General features: G+C 36.0%; 1 pseudogene; it reads right to left on the bottom strand.

Moving 5' to 3' along the window:
* Positions 1-5,787: 5,787 nt before the first annotated feature.
* LOC108337765 (probable protein phosphatase 2C 9) lies at positions 5,788-8,556 on the bottom strand (annotated as a pseudogene).

The raw sequence follows: 8,556 nt of genomic DNA, 5'->3' as shown, positions 1-8,556 counted from the left end.
GGAATGGATTTTACGAGAAAGTTTCTAGATTTGAAACTAGGAGGCTTCACCATGTACCTGCCCTGCACTTCCAAAATTAAAACCTCATTACTATTAATAAAACATAGGGAATTTTTGACATGATATTTTGATCCAATTCAAAGATATTTCATGTAATTCTTTAAGGTTCTTTGTGACAGTATGAAAATTAAAAGGAGGAATTGAACAAAATGAAGATAAAAAGTTGACATTGGTAAGAACACCAAGCAAGTTATATACTTAGTATGTATGCGTATGAGGTATTTGATATTGGATGATGATTAAATCTCTCTCTAAACTAAATCTGCTGCTGGTCCACCGTTTCACTCTGTCTTTCTATTGAGGTCCAGATTCTGAGAAGGAGAATTCAGTTAAGGAACCCCCCTTCGAATGTCTTCATCCTCGTAGCCCTGTCCTTGACGAACCTTCTTTGTCCTCCGACGACCTCCAAATGGACCCACCATCCTTGTCCTCAAGCGACGACATCTTCGACTTCCTGCGGGGTTTCGATGTTGTCGGGGGCTTCTGATCTTCCGATGATTTATAAACCAAGTTGGAGGAACCCAAACCCTAACCCCTCTTTATTTAACCTCTGCCACGTTATTTATGTTTTTTTTTTACAATTTTAATCTCACACAGCCACACAGTCCCATAACTAGACACGTCATTATGTTTTGTCTAGGGTGGCAGCTGCACTGTTAAAAATTGACGTTGTAACCAAAAAGGATTAACTTGAACCGGTTTTTCACAAGTTAGGACCCTTTTTAACTTTTTAAAAAAGGTAGGACGAATTTGAACATTCCCCCTCCTTCGAGAGACCAAAAGAGGTATTAAGCCTAAAGAAATTGAAATAACTAATTAAATAATTGAAAGTTTTGATTAAAAAAGAATTACTTCATTTCGTGCAACTCAAAGAGTGAAGAGACATGATATAAACATATAAATGTTAGAAAATAAATCATATCTTGAGATTTATGAGAGAATATATTGTTATTATTATCCATATTAAATAGGTGATTGACAGAAATAATGTAACATTATTATAGAATCAGATTAGAATAATTATAGGAATAAAATAGCAAAATTATATATACTCTCTCTTGTATATATCTCTGATATTTTATTCAAAAATAATAAGACAAATTTTCCTCTTTTTTTCCTTTTACATAGTATCAGGAGCAGGAACGATCCTCTGCTCAATTTTTTTTCTATCCTTATTCCCATGGCTAACTATGGAAATGAATCTAATTTCAATAGTTCTTATTCTCTTCATCATTTGACCATCCTAGAATGGTTCTTGTTTCCAAATCTCTAGATGGAGACAACTATTCGACTTGGCGTAGAGCCATGGTCATCTCTTTAAATGCAAAATCCAAATTGGGTTTTGTTGATGGAACTCTTACGACACCTTCTACTGAGGCCAAACCAGAAGAATTACAGCATGGGAAAAATGCAATGACACGGTTTTATCTTGGATCTTTAATTCTTTGGCCCCTGATATTGTAGATAGTGTTATTTTCTATGACACTGCTCATGAAGTTTGGACAGATCTTCAAAATCGTTTCTCTCAAAGCCACGCACCACAAATTTTTCAAATTGAGAGAGACATTGCTTGCTTAGCTCAAGATTAAATGACAGTTGCATCCTATTACACCAAGTTAAAAAAATTATGGGATGAGTTAGGCTCCTATAGTAATGCAACCTGCACTTGTGGAGCTGACAGTAAAAGGCGCAAATTGATGCAGTTTCTTATAGGGTTGAATGACTCTTATAGTGATATTCGTGGCCAACTCCTTTTAATGAATCATTTTCCTGATGTTACACAAGCTTATTCTTCCATCATTCAAGAAGAAAAACAGCGACATTTGGGCACCGCACGTGACACAATAGAAGCTTCAGCCATGACTGTTAAAAAAAAATGAACCAGTAGCCCTTGCTGTTCGAGGAAAACAAGGCTTTTCTTCTCGTCTTAATTCATCTAATCGAAAGCCGCTGCATTGTTCTCACTGTGATAGAGATCATCATACAAAAGAGAAATGCTGGAAGTTACATGGTTATCCTCTTGAACACCCAAAGCATGGAGCAACCAAGAATGCTTACTCTAAGCACAATGAGAGTAGTCAGTCTTTAGCTAATATTGTCACAACGACTCCAATGATGCAACAGATGTAGTCTGCAATGCATGGATTAACTGAATTGCAACTCCAATAAATGTTGTCTATTATACAGGGTAATGAATCGGCTAATCCTAAGGTCAACAATGCCAATGTTTCTTCAGGTTTGTCACCACCCAAACTTATAATTGATAGTGGAGCTACCGATCACATTATTTCTTCACCAACCTTGCTTGTTAATAGTAAAGAAAACACTTCTTTACCACCAGTTGTTATGCCAAATGGTGACCAGGCCCCAATTATCTCTACTGGCACTCTACCTTTGAGCCCAATTGTTTATTTAAAAAATGTGCTTGGGGTGCCATCTTGCAAAGTAGATTTGATGTCGGTAAGTCGAGTCACACGAGATTTAAACTGTTCAGTAACTTTTTTCCTTCTGGGTGTATTTTGCAGGATTTGATGACGAGGATGACAATTGGTTTGGGTAAACAACGAGGCGGACTCTATTACTTGGTTGCAATGACATCAAATAAGTCACAAACTCCCATTCAATCCATAGCAGCCCATGCCACCAAGTCATCTCCTCCTTCAAACACTTCTACTACCTTATGGCACCGACGACTAGGACATATATCTCCATCTAGATTAGACTTCATGGCTAAAACTTTGTTAAATCTCTCTTTAGAGTCAAATAAAACTTGTGATGTTTGTACTCTTGCAAAACAGACACGACTTCCTTTTTCAACTAGTTCAATTTCTTCCATTAAACCTTTTCAATTAATTCATTGTGATATTTGGGGACCATATAAAATTCCTTCTCTTTCTGGTGCTAGGTATTTTTTGACCATTGTGGATGATTTTTCTCGCTCTACTTGGGTTTTTTTCATGCACCATAAAAGTGAAACCCAACATCTTATTACCAATTTTTTTTCTTTTGTCAAAACTCAATTTAATACCTATATAGCCAATATTCGGGTTGACAATGGAAATGAATTTTTTCCTCTGCGAGATTTTTTTAAACAACAAGGTACCACTTACCAACATTCTTGCACTTACACACCACAACAAAACGGGGTTGTTGAGCGCAAACATAGACATATCCTTAAGTCAGCACGAGCTCTTTCTTTTCAAGCTCATCTTCCCTTACAATTTTGGGCAGAATGTGTTTCCACTGTTGTCCATATAATTAACCGGTTGCCCACACCTCTTCTTTCACGCAAGACACTTTTTGAGCGCCTATATAGTAAAATCCCTTCTTATTTACACATTAGAGTTTTTGGATGTCTTGCTTATGCTACTAATGTTCATGTTTCTCATAAGTTTGCTCCTCGTGCCCAAAGATGTGTTTTTCTTAGTTATCCTCTTGGTCAAAAAGCTTACAAGTTATATGATCTTGAAACTCACCAAGTCTTCACTAGTCGTGATGTTGTCTTCCATGAGGCTAGTTTTCCATATGAATCCATTGCCACTCCTCCAACCACCCTAGACCCTGTCATACCTAATGTTATCCCAGATAATCCTCCGTCTGAGAGTCCTTCATACACTCAACCAATACCTACAAAAAACAGACTTGTGCCTCCCATTACTTCCTCACATATGGTTCCCTTGCGTCGTTCTCATCAATCTCATGGTCCTCCTGCAACTTTGCAAGATTATATTTGTAATCAGGTAGTGTCTCCCGATCCATTTTCATCCCCGTCATCTTTTCCAAATAAAGGTACACGATATCCGCTCTGCAATTTTATCTCTTATGATCGTTACACACCTCAACATCTTTCTTTTATTGCCATTATTACTAATGATATTGAACCTACATGTTATGATCAAGTTGTTTCCCACACTCATTGGCAAGAGGCAATGAAATTTGAATTGGCTGCTTTGGAGGCCAATAATACTTGGTCTATCACCACTCTTCCTCTTGGAAAGCAGGCTATTGGTTGTCGTTGGGTGTACAAAATCAAGCGCAAATCTAATGGTTCTCTTGAACGGTATAAGGCACGTCTAGTGGCAAAGGGATATACCCAACTAGAAGGTATCCATTATCATGACACTTTTTCACCTACTGCTAAAATGGTTACAGTACGTTGTTTATTAGCTTTGGTTGTTGCTCAACATTGGTCTCTTCATCAGCTTGATGTCCATAGTGCTTTTCTTCATGGTGATCTTTCTGAAGAAATCTATATGTCCCTTCCTCCTGGTTTTCAGCGACAGGGAGAGAATTTTGTGTGTCGCCTCAACAAGTCCTTATATGGATTAAAACAAGCCTTTCGTCAATGGTTTGCCAAATTGTCCACAGCTATTCAAAGTGTTAGTTTTATTCAATCAAAAGCAGATTACTCATTGTTTACATCTACAAAAGGCAAGTCTTTTACAACTTTGTTGATCTATGTTGATGATATTCTCATAACTGGTAATGACCCTATTGCAATATCCAATCTTAAACAATTTCTACACAATCATTTTCGGATAAAAGATTTGGGTGATCTTAAATTTTTTCTGGGTATTAAGGTCTATCGTTCTAAGAAAGGTATTTTCATATCACAAAGGAAATACGCTTTGGAAATTGTAAAAGATGGTGGGTATCTTGGAGCTAAGCTTGTGGATTTTCCCATGGAACAAAATATAAAGCTTTCTGATGAAGGGGACTTACTAAAGGACCCGTCTAGGCGATTTGTTGGTCGCTTAATTTATTTAACAATTACCCGTCCAGATATCACCTATGCGGTACACATACTGAGCAGATTTATGCACGCTCCATGCAAGTCTCATATGAAAGCTGCAATGCGTGTGCTACGATATTTAAAAAATAACTCAGGTTAAGGTTTGTTTTTCCCTTCACAAAATGAATTATCTTTGCGTGCTTTCTGTGATTCAGATTGGGGAGGTTGCCCAGTATCCCGAAAATCAACTACAGGTTATTGTGTTTTTTTGGGATCTTCCCTTATCTCTTGGCGAACAATGAGGTAGAAGACAGTTTCTCTATCCTCAGCAAAAGCTGAATATAGAGCATTGACTAGTATTTGTTGTGAGTTGACCTGGTTACGATCATTGTTGAAAGATTTACGGATATTGCATCCTAAACCGACATTGTTGTATTGTGACAATAAAGCAGTCTTGCACATTGCAGCTAACCTAGTTTTTCATGAAAGAACTAGACACATAGAGATGGATTGTCACTTCATTCGTGATAAGATTCAGGATAGCTCAATCACAACTAAATATGTACCTTCAGCTGAACAACTTGCCGATGTGTTCACCAAACCACTAAGAAAAGAAGTGTTAGAAAACCACAGGGGAGAACGTTCTCTATCATGAAGCGCAAGTTGGGAGTTCTTGATATTCATTCTCCAACTTGAGGGGGAGTGTTAGAAAATAAATCATATCTTGAGATTTATGAGAGAATATATTGTTATTATTATCCATATTAAATAGTTGATTGACAAAAATAATGTTACATTATTATAGAATCAGATTAGAATAATTATAAGAATAAAATAGCAAAATTATAGATACTCTCTCTTGTATATATCTCTGATATTTTATTCAAAAATAATAAGACTGATTTTCCTTTTTTTTTTCCTTTTACAATAACATCTTAATTTTTTTATTCAATACGACAATACTTTGGTTAAACTGGTACATTGTTTTAGTTAAATTAAAATAATTATTAATTAAATTCATTAATATACCAGTATATCAATTGTAACATTTATATACAAAATGTCCAAGAAAATAATGTTAAGTTGGTGTATGTAACTTGTGCATATGTTCATCGGCATCCCGAAATAAGACACTCTCCATCCATAAATCGCTGTTCTCCTATGCAACATAAAACGACACAAATACAACAATACACAGCCGATTCCAAAAAGTTAACACTTAACAAAATCAATAAACAATCACAAACGACAAAAAAAATTTACCAACAAAGGAATTTCAAAGATTCACATACCTTTACTTCTCCATTTGACAAATCACCTGTCAGAACTAATCCAAACCATGTATGTGTGAATTGTTGTATGCTGTAGTCCATAAATTGGTCTTCTATGCAGAGAGAAATTCATATAACCCTTCAAAAGATATTAACACCTAAATCTAACAACAATGCAAGAGATATCATCTTTACTGTCTCTTCTTAATGCTTCAGCTGTTAATTTCTTAGCTGCTTTCAGAGGGTCTCTCATCCTTCTAGCAATATCCACTGCCTCTTGATTAGGCATTACCTGATTTAGCACATGCAAAGTAACATGTTATGCTTTAGAGGCAAATACCATAAAAATAACCGTTTATGCCTTACATGTTTTTTTCAGTTGAAAAAAAATGCATGGGTTGCTATGATTCACCTTCCAAAGTCCATCACTGGCAAGGATGAGAATATCAATATCAATATCTACCTCAGTAGTCTGCACATCAGGGTCTGATCGTAAATGTGACTTGAGGCTCTTGTCTCCAAATGCACGAGAAACAGCAAGTTGCCCATTTACTCTAGGCACATCACCTACATGAATCAAAGATCACTAACTAGTATTATTGTCGGCATACTTTACAACTTGAAAGTAGACAAGACCAACTTCAGTGTACCTGGCATGTTGGAGACAAAACCTCCTTTATTCTCAATGATGCCTCGCTCTGTGTTGGGCTCATGATCTGTTGTCATTTGCACTGCTTGACCTTGTCTTGAAACAACTGCGCGTGAATCTCCTACATTAGCTATCCATAACCTTTGGCCATTGATTAATATTGCAGTTACAGCTGTCGATCCACCATGCCCCAGATCAGAACTATGTGAAAGAATCTCCTGATCTGTGTTCTGATATGCTTTGGATATAGACTCTGCAGGGTTATCCCAAAATTCTTCCTACCATACAAGTGAAAAAGTTCAAGATTGTCATCAGGATTATGATCAAACTAGCATAGATAATACTCTGGAACTCAAAAGTAACAACCTCCTTTAAAATGCTAGAAAACAAATGTTTCTGTAAGTAGGAAGGCACAGTATCTCCCCTGTGGCCATCATAAATAGCAAACAAACCCACTTCTTTTTCCTGCATCTGAACAAACTTTGCAACATGGTAATCCTCCATTGGATGGTTGGTTACCTCTCCCTTTTACTAGGGTGAAACCATACTTTATTGACCCCTTATGATTTTTCCCCTTACCTGTTTTGGATGAAGAACCAGAACCTACAACCTACAAGGTATTGAAAACAAAGTAAAAGAAAATTTCGAGAAAAACTAATGATGTCTCTATCCATCAACAATGATTGGACAAAAATACACTCTCAAAATTAACAACTTGTAAACTTTCTGATAGGACCTTGGAACATTTTTAGGTAAATCATGTGGTGGGATTAAAGACATTTTTTTTTCCTGTATATTGAAACACTTTTATTACCCCTCGTAATCAATTTAAAAATCCAGCAAAAGCAAGGATTGCGACAGAACTAGTTTTCTGCTTCAAATTGAAATTACTTGTCAAACATTAAAATTGAAGAAAAAGAAAAGGGACACCCACATGATGAGGTACCATATGCCTCCCTTCCCACAATGAGAATGGGGACCAAGATAATCTAAACAGGGAATATCAATGATTTCATACAACTAAAGTTTACTGTAATACAGAAAATAATCTCAGAACAAAATTCAATTTTTTTCCCGAAGTTATTGAATAACAAGTGAATACAGACATGGATATTCAAGTTGTAGTATGTTTGGTAAAAATCACGTATTCTTCAAAAGCTCTCTCCATAACCGAATGAAATAAGCTATTATTGTGAACCAAAAAAGCCATCAATCATCTAAAAACCAAAACAGTGCTCACAAAAGTTTAATTGCCTTCAAACTCAATATACAGTTAAATAAAACGTTTCAGATAAAAGCACTAGAGAAGAGAATACAACTGGAGATGTTACATTCTTACCTTAGAGAAAGAAGACTCAAAGCAGCATAATATACCCATGACAAAAACTAGTAAAAATAATATTTTTCCAAAGAATTCTCAGCATAGACCACTTTGGAGAAAGAAACCCACTTCTCAAAATCACAGGCCTTCTCGAGAATCACTGTCTGTGAAAAATAATAAACACAAAGGTTATCATAGAAAACTACTCTGAAACCCCATAAAGGCTTCTGTGACAGAAGAAGAAGCTTAAAACAAGGAATATGCAAATTTTAGTATTAGTGATTGCCACCTTACTGGTCCAATTAGAACTGCTAAATGATTCAACTTGTTCTTCTTTGGTTGGATAGTTCTTGCTCTTTTTCTCTCCCTGTTTCTTCTTAATTCTCATTATTTGCACAACCAATTATATGGGATAACTATAATGACGAAGGAAGAAGCAAGATAAAGGTGACACGCAGCATTTGAAAATTGAAAACTTGTGAGTGTGAAGAAAAAAGGAAATTAATAAAAGATTGCGAAAGGA

Source organism: Vigna angularis, chromosome 7 (genome assembly GCF_016808095.1).
Source record: "Vigna angularis cultivar LongXiaoDou No.4 chromosome 7, ASM1680809v1, whole genome shotgun sequence".
Taxonomy (NCBI): Eukaryota; Viridiplantae; Streptophyta; class Magnoliopsida; order Fabales; family Fabaceae; genus Vigna; species Vigna angularis.
Note: the sequence above shows the minus strand (reverse complement) of the source record. Positions and strands in the feature narration are given on the sequence as shown.